This window comes from Sinohyriopsis cumingii, chromosome 13 (genome assembly GCF_028554795.1).
Source record: "Sinohyriopsis cumingii isolate HCF-2022 chromosome 13, ASM2855479v2, whole genome shotgun sequence".
In the NCBI taxonomy this organism is placed as follows: domain Eukaryota; kingdom Metazoa; phylum Mollusca; class Bivalvia; order Unionida; family Unionidae; genus Sinohyriopsis; species Sinohyriopsis cumingii.
The window spans coordinates 78,362,722-78,376,103 of record NC_142973.1 but is presented as its reverse complement, the minus strand read 5'-3'; positions in this window follow the sequence as shown (position 1 = coordinate 78,376,103).

Genomic DNA, 13,382 nt, shown 5'->3' with positions numbered 1-13,382 from the left:
CTTAAATAGATTACCCAGTCATAATACTCAAGGAGAGTACATCCACTAACTTCTTAAATAGATTACCCAATCATAATACTCAAGGGGAGTACATCCACTAACTTCTTAAATAGATTACCCAATCATAATACTCAAGGAGAGTACATCCACTAAATTCTTAAATAGATTACCCAGTCATAATACTCAAGGAGAGTACATCCACTAACTTCTTAAATAGATTACCCAATCATAATACTCAAGGAGAGTACATCCACTAACTTCTTAAATAGATTACCCAGTCATAATATTCAAGGAGAGTACATCCACTAACTCATAAACCCATCCCTATCAAGCTGAGAAAGACATTCACCATGTCTTGGTGAAAAGGAAATCAAGCAAGAGTAGTTATCCCGTGAATTGATAACTTGCTTCCAGGTGCCATTAATCATGAATTTTGAGTTAGACTTGTGATTGCACGCAGCTATACAGACCTAACAAATATCAGTCCATTTTGTCTCCTTTCATCAGTTAATCAAATGCTGGGTGTTTTCTCATCTTACAGAGGTATACTCTTTTTCTTTTTAAATCTTACTCTGTCTTTACCATTGATAGATATTTTAGACTTGGTTGTCTTTGTCATACAGTTTTCTAACTGATGCCATCCCAGTTGCCTGCCTGATGGTCTTTGGCAAATATAGTTAAACTGGGTATTCAACCTCTTTTTTTTAATAAATTTTCAGAAGTAAATGTTTATTCCACTAACTCTGATGTGTCAAGTAAATGATTATTTATTCCATTTACTCCATAAGTTACGTCAAGTAAATGATTGTTTATTCCATTTACTCAAATATGTTATGTTTATTCAACTGACTCAGATGTGTCAAGTGAATGATTATTTATTCCATTTACTCCATAAGTTATGTCAAGTAAATGATGGTTTATTCCATTTATTCAAATATGTTATGTTTATTCAACTGACTCAGATGTGTCAAGTAAATGATTATTTATTCCATTTACTCCATAAGTTATGTCAAGTAAATGATGGTTTATTCCATTTATTCAAATATGTTATGTTTATTCAACTGACTCAGATGTGTCAAGTAAATGATTATTTATTCCATTTACTCCATAAGTTATGTCAAGTAAATGATGGTTTATTCCATTTACTCAAATATGTTATGTCAAATGTAAAATGGTTATTATCCACAGCATCATCTTCTCAATAAGTTTAGTGTACCATATGACTGATTCCACCAGTTATACTTTTCAGTTTCTTTTGCCCATTACAAGTATAAACACTAGTAAGAACGATTTAATGTATTGATAATTATCACACTAGATTGTGATATCCAATAATCGTGCTACATGTATAAATTGTATGGAGTGCAGTTTATACTATACATGCAATATGCACACGCACTGGTTTGAGGGAAAAAGGGCAACAATCACAAGAAAGCAATTGACCAAGGCAAATGAGACAGCCAAGAAACTCGTGGGAGTTTGGCAATATTCTTAACCTTCTTCTGATCTGACATATCTAGTCACCCTGCACCAATTAAAAGAGTCTTCTGATCTGATGTTTCTAGTCAGCCTTCACCAATTAAAAGATTCTTCTGATCTGATGTTTCTAGTCAGCCTTCACTGTACCAATTAAAAGAGTCTTCTGATCTGATGTTTCTAGTCAACCTTCACTGAACCAGTTAAAAGATTCTTCTGATCTGATGTTTCTAGTCAACCTTCACTGTACCAATTAAAAGAGGCTTCTGATGTTTCTAGTCAGCCTTCACTGTACCAATTAAAAGAGTCTTCTTATCTGATGTTTCTAGTCAGCCTTAACCAATTAAAAGATTCTTCTGATCTGATGTTTCTAGTCAGCCTTCACTGTACCAATCAAAAGAGTCTTCTGATCTGATGTTTCTAGTCAACCTTCACTGAACCAGTTAAAAGATTCTTCTGATCTGATGTTTCTAGTCAACCTTCACTGTACCAATTAAAAGAGACTTCTGATGTTTCTAGGCAGCCTTCACTGTACCAATTAAAAGAGTCTTCTTATCTGATGTTTCTAGTCAGCCTTCACCAATTAAAAGATTCTTCTGATCTGATGTTTCTAGTCAGCCTTCACTGTACCAATTAAAAGAGTCTTCTGATCTGATGTTTCTAGTCAACCTTCACTGAACCAGTTAAAAGATTCTTCTGATCTGATGTTTCTAGTCAATCTTCACTGTACCAATTAAAAGAGACTTCTGATGTTTCTAGGCAGCCTTCACTGTACCAATTAAAAGAGTCTTCTTATCTGATGTTTCTAGTTAGCCTTCACCAATTAAAAGATTCTTCTGATCTGATGTTTCTAGTCAGCCTTCACTGTACCAATTAAAAGAGTCTTCTGATCTGATGTTTCTAGTCAACCTTCACTGAACCAGTTAAAAGATTCTTCTGATCTGATGTTTCTAGTCAACCTTCACTGTACCAATTAAAAGAGACTTCTGATGTTTCTAGGCAGCCTTCACTGTACCAATTAAAAGAGTCTTCTTATCTGATGTTTCTAGTTAGCCTTCACCAATTAAAAGATTCTTCTGATCTGATGTTTCTAGTCAGCCTTTACTGTACCAATTAAAAGATTCTTCTGATCTGATGTTTCTAGTCAACCTTCACTGCACCAATTAAAAGAGTCTTCTGATCTGATGTTTCTAGGCAACCTTCACTGTACCAATTAAAATATTCTTCTGATCTGATGTTTCTAGGCAACCTTCGCTGTACCAATTAAAAGTGTCTTCTGATCTGATGTTTCTAGTCAACCTTCACTGCACCAATTAAAAGTCTTCTGATCTGATGTTTCTAGGCAACCTTCACTGTACCAATTAAAAGAGACTGCTGATCTGATGTTTTCAGTCAACCTTCACTGCACCAATTAAAAGAGTCTTCTGATCTGATGTTTCTAGGCAACCTTCACTGCACCAGTTAAAAGAGTCTTCTGATGTGATGCTTCTAGGCAACCTTCGCTGTACCAATTAAAAGAGTCTTCTGATCTGATGTTTCTAGTCAACCTTCACTGCTCCAATTAAAAGTCTTCTGATCTGATGTTTCTAGGCAACCTTCACTGTACCAATTAAGAGTCTTCTGATCTGATGTTTCTAGGCAACCTTCACTGTACCAATTAAGAGTCTTCTGATCTGATGTTTCTAGGCAACCTTCACTGTACCAATTAAAAGAGACTGCTGATCTGATGTTTTCAGTCAACCTTCACTGCACCAATTAAAAGAGTCTTCTGATCTGATGTTTCTAGGCAACCTTCACTGCACCAATTAAAATAGTCTTCTGATATGATGTTTCTAGGCAACCTTCGCTGTACCAATTAAAAGAGTCTTCTGATCTGATGTTTCTAGTCAACCTTCACTGTACCAATTAAAAGTCTTCTGATCTGATGTTTCTAGGCAACCTGCACTGTACCAATTAAGAGTCTTCTGATATGATGTTTCTAGGCAACCTTCACTGCACCAATTAAAAGAGTCTTCTGATCTGATGTTTCTAGGCAACCTTCACTGTACCAATTAAAAGAGTCTTCTGATCTGATGTTTCTAGGCAACCTTCGCTGCACCAATTAAAAGAGTCTTCTGATCTGATGTTTCTAGTCAACCTTCACTGTACCAATTAAAAGTCTTCTGATCTGATGTTTCTAGGCAACTTTCACTGTACCAATTAAGAGTCTTCTGATTTGATGTTTCTAGGCAACCTTCACTGCACCAATTAAAAGAGTCTTCCGATCTGATGTTTCTAGGCAACCTTCACTGTACCAATTAAAAGTCTTCTGATCTGATGTTTCTAGGCAACCTTCACTGTATCAATTAAAAGAGTCTTCTGATCTGATGTTTCTAGTCAACCTCCACTGTACCAATTAAAAGAGTCTTCTGATCTGATGTTTCTAGGCAACCTCCACTGTGCCAATTAAAATCGTCTTTCTCCTCATGCACAATCAGTAGTTTCTTTTTCAGGTATGTTACCTGATCATAATACCTTATGAGAACTTACTGCCTTGCAAACCCAGACCTCCCAGATTAAAATATTTAACTAAAATGCTAAAAGTTATATGCCCACCTAGGTAGCAGTCAGAGTAATTTCCCTTTATTCTGGGAACTGCACCAAATCCATTGAGATCGTCAATTATAATGTCCACTCATGCAGAGAAGCACACTGCCGGCAGGCAGAGAGGCCCTGTAAAATCCAAACAAGAAGTTCTTAAATTTTCTACCTTAAAACAATTTAGAGGAGTTTCGTCTTAGAAGGGAAGTACATCAATAAATTTCCACTGTCCTTCCTATCATCAATGACAAAGTTTCTGACTTTTCTATGTTATCAGTTTGCCTTTTTCACATACTTAGATTGCTACAGCTAACATGGTCTCACATTGGATATTGTAGTGTCTACTTCCTAAGTATCAGTAATGAAGCAACTGTGACATTTTTATGTGCAGATATTCTGTGTTATATAGAAAACATGTTTATATTACCATAAGACGGTGATGTATCTTCCTCCATGTCTTAACTGATCTCCTAAGGTATTATGATTGGGTAACATATTTGAAGAAACCAGTTTTTATCCAGTGAAGTATGTTTCTTGATAATACTTACCCAGTAGTAATAAACATGCCTCCCAGCCTCTCGGCAGTCACATCTATATAGAAAGCTTGTCATCTGCTATAATAGCAACTCACACTTCCACAGGATTTGACGCCAGTCCAGTATCAAGGGGAGATCACTCTATCACATAGGTTGGCAGAAAACTTTTAGCTTTTAAAAAGTTTTGATCAGGGAAGGCTAGATTTGCAAGGTAGTGGTAGTTCTTCCAATGTATTCCGATTGGGTAATTATTTTAATTTTTATCAAAGAAACATAATTTCCATGAATAAGTTGGTTTATTGCATAATTTCCACAGCATTAATTCCTTTTTTTTTCTTCAAAGAATTTCTGAACATCTTCTAAAGTCTGGTCAAGTTGCTGAAATCCCATCAAAGACACTGTGAGTTTCAAAACTCTTGTTTTTGCATATGAACCAGAAGTTTTTATTGACATGCACCAACTGATTCACAATCCAGGATCCATACTTAATTTCAGTGGCTATTCTTAAGATGGCCTAACCCCCTCCACTGAGAACTCTGCTGGCAGAAATGTCCAGGGGTACATATCATTTATAGTTTGTGTACCAGATACCTGCTCCCTAATGCCATAGCTGTGTCATCTCTAGTATCCAGAGATGATGACATTGCTGCTAAGAGATCATCACAAAGCCATTCTCAGATTATATATTGTGTGACTGAATTCCGCAGCCAGTTAGGGGAAGCAAACCTTGTACCTGCCAAGCATCCCAGCACGTAATACAGGGAGAAAATGTCTCATTTCAATCCAGGTTGTCTGGCAACCTTCTAACAGAAAATGATGTAATGCATGTCCTGCCATTTTATGATACCCTGATGGTGTTAGTGGTGGTGTGTATATGGAGTATTCAGTAATTGACCATGGAATGGGAGATCTCTGCCCATAACTTCCTCCTATTATGATTCTATGGTCTTCAAACAAGTAATGGAAAAGAGTGAAAAGCAACAAACGTAAAATTCAGCAGTTTATTTCCCTTGAATACATTGTGAAAATGTCAAAATAAGGAAATGGCGGTATTGTGAATTAAATCCCAAGTAATCCTAGAATTACAGACACAATCCCTATTGATTAAAGTTCTGAATAAACTTTAGTGGAAATCCAAGTTAAATCCAATGCTGGAAGTGTTGATGTGCCTATTTGTGGCCCGAGTAGTTGTGACGAACCAATGATCTTCTGTTGAATCACAATAATACAATCCAAGACTAATCTTTATTTGAAAATTCTATTAATTCAAGTCTATTTCAAAGAATATTTTTGATGAGCACTTTGTATTTCAGAGAAGAATTGAATATAATAATTTGAATCAGTTCCAGCCAAGATGGAGGACCCCAAGTGGTCTAAAAAGCTCACTGCCATCACACTTTTGTGTGTGTGGGTTCTAGCCTCGGGCTCAGCCAATGTGGGTATGTGAGAAAGCTTGCTAGTAGCTCCTCGTGGGTCAGTGGTTCTTTCCAGGGATTTCCCGGATTCTTCTTCCACCATTTATACTGGCCGCCAAGTATATAGCCTATCTTGAGCTGAAAAATAGTGTTAAACCCTTGAACAGCAACCAACCCAAATAAATTACTGGACACAACAATAATGCAACCGATTCTGCTGAGATCTAGAAGCACGAATTAATAATTTTTCCAGTAACATGGTTGTATTCTCCTCTACCTGACCTCGGGTCACAATTAGCAATTTATAAAAACAAACAAAACTATTGCCTAATGGAAAATTTCATTTTGGACGGTTCCAGATATTTACAAGATAAAATCTTAGTTATAATTATAAGTCTATTACTAAAATTATAATATACAATGTAGTAAACTGGTAGACCCAGATCTAGACAAAACATGTTTATAAAAAAAAAATCAGTGATCAGGTTAAAAAGATCATGTCCAAAAATATAATTCTCCATAGCATATGATGAAAATAAATAAACCTAACAAACAATGCAAAATTAAATGTACATCATGTCTCCCCTCATAAAGAAAATGATTTATGCAGAAAAGTTTTCTTTTTTCAGATGTACATAAAAATAACCTTTATTAAAGACAAAGTATACTTGAAATAATATAATATTTCTATACATGTGTAAATGCATCTGCTATTCAAATGTTCATTCCCTTAACGTGCCTGATGTCATTATTGTATTCCTGCAACATTAAACTTAACTTAATAATCTCTAATTTTTGTTTTTCATCTTGCCAAGAAAAGTAAAGGGTTGTGATTACTAAACAATAATTGGAGAAGGAGCTGAACTAATATACACTTCAAAGTGTTGCAAAGCCAATATCAAATAAAAACATTCCTTCTTGATCATGGAATAATCTATGTGGTGTTTATTTAATATCTTAGAAAAAATAGCATACTGGATGATATGCACATTTTGTTTCCTTGAATCAGTACTATAAAAATCCCAACATCACACGCATCAGCATATTTTTTAATGGAGCTGAAAGAACTGGCATATTGTTAAGTATGACCTTTAACTTATCAAAAGTCTCCAGACATTTTCCGGATCAAGGAAACTTGACCTTCTTGTGAAATAAAAAAACTTCACAGGTTCAGAAATTATAGGAAAATTGGAACAAAATTTCCGACAGTATCCAGCCATATCTAAAATTCACATAAGTTGCATTTTGCTGATAGACCGGGAATTCAAAGCTAGCCTTGACCTTAGCATCTATAGATTTAACTTGTCCATGTCTCACAATATGTCCTAGAAATGTAGCATAAGCATGGCAGAACTCACTTTTGGATAACTGTATTGTCAAATTTGCATCAGTACATCTGTCCAAGAATTTCTGATTCGTCTCTTAGTGATCTTTCCAGGCGTCATCGATGATGACATAATTGATGTAAGCATCACAATTATCTAGGTCAGTTGCAATCGTGTTCATTAAACATTGAAAAGTACAAGGCGAACCTTTAATTCCAAACGGCATTACTTTATATCGATAAGATCCATCAGGAGTCAGGAATGCCGAAATTTCCTTTGCCCTTTCCATCAGTGGAATTTGCCAGAATCCTTTCAAAAGGTCAAATTTGGTGATATTTTTCATTTCGTTTTATCAATGCAGTCATTGATTATTGGCAATCGAACTTAATCTGTTTTAATGGTGCTATTCCCTTTCTATAGTCCGTGCACATGCATAAAGTATTGTCTGGTTGCGGTACAAGTATATTTGGTGAACTCCATTCACTTTTACTCCATTCTTTGAAATCATTCTCCGGCAAATACGGAATTTCCTGTTAGAGGTGGTTCACCCTGTACGGTTTCACAGGTATGGAATCTATAATTTCAGCGTCATGGTAGATTTTATTTGTTGTGTAGGAACATCTGAAAACAAGTGCTCATATTCAAGTAATAGCTGTTTTAGTTCATTCTTTTATTGTTGCTGCAAATGTGAAAGTATTTGGTAAAGATTATTTTTAATTTATGAATTCTGAAAATCAGTTGCTCCAAATTAAGTAGTCTGCATTCCATCACATCAAACCTCGTGTTTAACATTTATATGGCAAAGTTGTTTTTTGGATTTCGTCTTCAGGGAGTTTTAATGATATAATTTAATTTAAATAGTTCAATTTCATTTCGAGTGTGCTAGGACCATTATATTCAAACGGACGAGGATTTTGTTATATGGGCAAGAGAACTCTTATCACTGGACTGAAAACTCCTTTCCTTTTAATTTTTGTTGTACCTTAATTTCATTTTTGACTGAGCAGAGTGCACATTAGTTCTTGCAAATTATATTGAAATTGGAAACATAAACCTGTTGAGAAGATTAATTTCTCTATCTTCATTTGAAAGACGTTTCTTTGAACAATTTAAGTGGTCCAAGTACAGTGTCAAAAAACTAGATCGAAGGGACTAAAGCATAATTAATCTTGAACTGATTCCCTACCAGTTAACAAGAGAAATAAACACTTTCATCTCGATCTTTTCCAGTATAAAAAAATATGACTGAATCATATTTTTCAAAGTTTGATGAAATCTTTTCTAAAGCCCATCGGCTTTCAGGGCGATAGGCAGAAGAATTGCTAGATGCCTAATTCGTGCATAACTTGCCAGACTTAAAATTTAATACAGTTAGACAAATTTGGGTAGTCCAAATTGAGTATAAAAAAGAAAACTTCATCAAAGCTTTACCTATTGTTTTAGTTTTAATATTACTCGAAAGAATTGCTTCTGTGAATCTCGTAGACGGACAAATTATTGTCAGCAAGTACTGGTTGCTTGACTTGGTCTTAATCGGTAAGGGACCTACAGTCTACTGTTAGTCTAGTAATAGTTTTAATATTCCTCAAAAGAATTGCTTCTGGGAATCTTGAATATGGACACATTATTGTAAACATGTATTGGTTGGCTGACTTGGTCTTAGATAAAGGACCGACACAGTCTTCTAATATTCTGCTAAATGGTTTGTCAAATGTAGGAATAGGTTGCAGATGAGCCTTAGGTAACTTCTGGTCGGGTTTTCCTACAATATGACAATAGTGACAAGATCTACAGTGTTTACAAATATCACTTTAATTTTTGGCTAATAAAGTGATTCAAGATCTTATGAGAAGTCTTATTGATCCCTAAATGATCGGACAAAGGAGTTTCATGGGCAAATTAAAAGTTTCCTTTATTCCAACTATTAATAAACTGCGCTTTTTCTCTTGCAAATGCGATTGAGATTTGTCCAGTTTCTGTTTTTAGTGCCTAAACTTTTGTCGACAACTCCTTACCCTTCTAGATACAGTCCATAACCAGTCCATAATCAGCACTTTGCTGTACTGGAAGAAGAGTAGAAGTCACGAGCTTTGCCAAAATATGCACTTTGTAATTAAGAGTCCGACACTTTCCTGGCCATTTCAAATTTTCAGCATTTTTTTTTTAAATGAAATTATTTATCTACTTCTTTTTCTTAAAAATGTGGTACTAAGGTAATAAGGTAATATTGTTAGTAAGATTGAAACTTGAACTAGTGTGTAAAGCGGGGATATGCTTTTCACTTGCCAGCATTCATTCTTATATTGATATTCCCATTCCTTTTCTTTTTCTCTCTGCATCTGCATTTCTCTTTCTCTCTGCGACTGCAATTGTATTTTCCTGTCCTCTTTATCTAATTTTGTTTGGCCTTCTTTCTGCAATTACAGTTCTCTCTCTCTCTCTCTCTGTAATCGCAGGTCGCTTTCTTCTTTCTGAAGCTCACGATTTCGTAACTCTTATTCCATCTTGTATTTTAATTTCAATTCTTTTTCTTTTATATTAGAGCCTGATACAGACTTATTAATGAAATCCAAAACAATATATATACTATAAGAAACTAAATCAAAACCAGATAAATTTCATATGTATATCAGCTTAAGACTTTAACGCGATCATGACTAGTAATGCATTCAGCCACGGTAGTTCCTTTTCCACACTGTCATTTTTCAAGCCATGGAATGGGGGATCAGAGACAACGTTTTTCTGCTTTTGCAGGAGAATCATCATTAATAAAGGGTTCAGATTGACCTCGTGGAACCATCATCAGCAGCACAACAAGTTATCTTCCAGATTGCCTGGCAGCATTGTACTGAGATGTTGCTCTGATTCCACTCGATTTGTGGGAACAAACATTTTTTTCTTTCTCTAAACCGTGTCCAGGCAATGGCCATTAAATAATCCAAGCCTGTACCTCACTCATGACTCGAACTTGTTGCACATTTTTAAGGATACTTAAGACTGGGACTCCTCAGGGGTATGGGGTCGGAATTCCCTCCTCTTAAATACCTTTTCTCCTTACCTAGTATGGCTGGGTCCTGTACTTGAAGAAAAAGAAACAATTTTGGAGCCAATGTACTTCTCAATTAATAATTACCTGATCAATAATATGGGCATACCCTCTCAAGCCCTGCCCATATGTACCTCTCCAGAAAAGCATACGCCAGTAATAACTGCTGATTGATGGGATTTGGTGCCAAGAACAGTTGTTTTCCCTCTAGACTTGAGCAAAATGATGATAAAGCAACATCTGTGCAAGACCTTGTGGAAATGTTCAACAATTTCTTTACAAGCATCTCCAGTAACAGTGTTCAGAACCAGACTAATATCCCAATTGAACCTGATGCTCTTCTATCGTTTATAAGGGCTAAATTCCTGATGATAATTAATTTTCAATAGCTGCTGTTAGTGAAGCTGTTTTTATATGTTCATTAAGGTAAATATTAATAAATAAATCCTCTGGTTTGGATGGAATTGGTCCACAAATTCTTAAAATTGCTGGACCAGTAATAACTCAAAGTCATTAACGCATATCATAAACTTAAGTATAATTACTGGTAATTTTCCAGAAACACTGAAATGTGCAAAGGTTACACCTATCTTTAAGAAAAGAGAAAATGAGGATCAAGGGAATTACAGACCAATATCAATTCTATCTGTATTGTCAAAATTATTTGTAAAGCAAGTAGCCATTCAGGTCTACACATTTTTTTGAAGCTTGCTCTCTATTTCATAAAGCACAATCAGGATTTAAAAAGTACCACTCATACCAAACAGAATTTACCAAATTAATTGATCTTTGCCTGAAGGAAATAGATAATGAACATTTAACTGGGATTGTTTTCCTTTACTTCAAGAAAGCCTTTGATCTTGTTGATCATGAAATTCTGCTGCAAAAGTTGAACTGTTACAGGTTCGACAATCCATCTTTAAGCTGGTTTAGATCATACCTAAACCAAAGGTCTCAACAAGTAAGCATTGGCAATATTAGCTCTCAAACTCACTCTATTCATTCAGGGATCCCTCAAGGCTCAGTTTTAGGCCCTCTCCTCTTTATTGTCTATATCAATGATCTACCATTAAATAATGAATCCATAAATAAAATAGATTTGTTCGCAGATGATGCAACCTTTATACATCTAGTTCTGACAATGAAGTTATCCAAAATAGATTAAACTTGGACCTTGTTAGAGTCCAAAACTGGGCACAACAAAATAGGATGGTAATTAATGAAGGTAAAACAAAATGTATGATTTTGGGGACATCACAAAAGCTACTCAAGTTAGGGAACCCAGAACTACCTCTTGCAATAAATAATCATCAGTTAGAAAATGCAAAACATAAAAGACTTGTAGGTTTGTCTGTAGATAATAATTTACAATGGGATGACCATTATTGATAAGCTTTGTAAAACAGTCATCCAAAACTGCCCTGCTCAGCAGATCTCATAAACCACCTCAATACTAGACAATGTATAGATAATTTTCAGGATGCAATGAATAATATAAAGGTTTTAACAACACATGAAAGAATATTTCTTAGAAAGGCCAAATTGATGTATAAAGTATCCAGAAAAGCCATTCCTGTCTATCTAAGGAATATCTTTCACCAAAGATAATGATGATGGTACTCCAAATTGTAGGTCCATAAGAAGTAAAAATTACATTATACCAAGGCCAAAGAAGGAATTGTTTAAAAACAAGTTTTCAGTATACTGGTCCACTGGCTTGGAACAACATTCCCAATGACATAAGGCAGGCTCCTAGCATTTCTTCTTTTCATAATCAATATCTCAAATGGATGAAATCTTCAGAAAATTTAAGAGTTCTAGCTTAACAAATACCACCTGCTTTTCTGTAATTTTGCATCATTTTCACAGATGAGTTTTTCAATGCAGGATGATATTTTATATTTTTTATATGTTTATGTTTTCACAGATGCTTGATACTCTGACTTTTAAAATCACTTACCGGTAATTATTTGGTGTCAAGCCAGATTCTTCACATCGTGTTGCATATACTGTATATATTGTACATAACAGATAGAAGGTCTCAAGGTAGATTAGTTCTGTAACTAATTGAGTTACCTTCTCTAACAAAGTCGTTTGGTATTAGTAGAAGTAGTATAACATGGTCCTTGATATAACACAGATAAGATCATGGATCTCATAAAGCACTTCAGTATAACATGGTCCTTGATATAAAACAGGTCTGTTATTCAAAAGTATTTTTTTCAAATTACACTAAAAAAAATAATTCTGACTTATAATGGATTGCTAGTGTATGAAAAATTAGAAACAATGCAATACATGCTTTTAGTCCACTTGTATCTGCCAAGAAATTGAATATTTCAGTTATTTAACTTTAAGAGAACTGTTTAGTTTAAAAATGAGGAAATGGATTTTCTTATTTTTTTCAAATATTATCATACCTCACAAGAGCACACTGTTCTTTCATATGACTTCCAGTCTGCAGTTTTTGATTAATTTTAGATATCTTTCCATCTGTCCCTTATAATAAAGCACCTCAGTATAACATGGTCCCCGATATACTGCATGTTTGGTCATGGATTTCATGAAGCACCTCAGTATGACATCGTTCCCCTGAATATAACACAGGTATGAACATAGATCTCATATAGCAAATCAACATAACATTGTTCTGAATATAGCGTATGAAGATGGATCTCTTAACATAACCCGAATATAACATGGTTCCCAATGTAACAGGTATGATCATGATCTTAGAAAGCACCTCAGTATAACATGGTTCCCAGTATAACACAGGTATGATCATGAATCTCATAAGGGGGCACTCACCAGATAATATGTACTTTTGAGAGAGTGACATATGTAAGGTGAAATAGTTCGCATTTAAAACATGCACAATGGAGAGAATGTTGGCATACCTCTATGCTACATTAATGTAATGTGGATGATATTTCTTTTGGATATTGTACTTTTGGAAATTTTACATGATTTAAGCACACTGCTAACTAAAATGACTGCTCCCTTG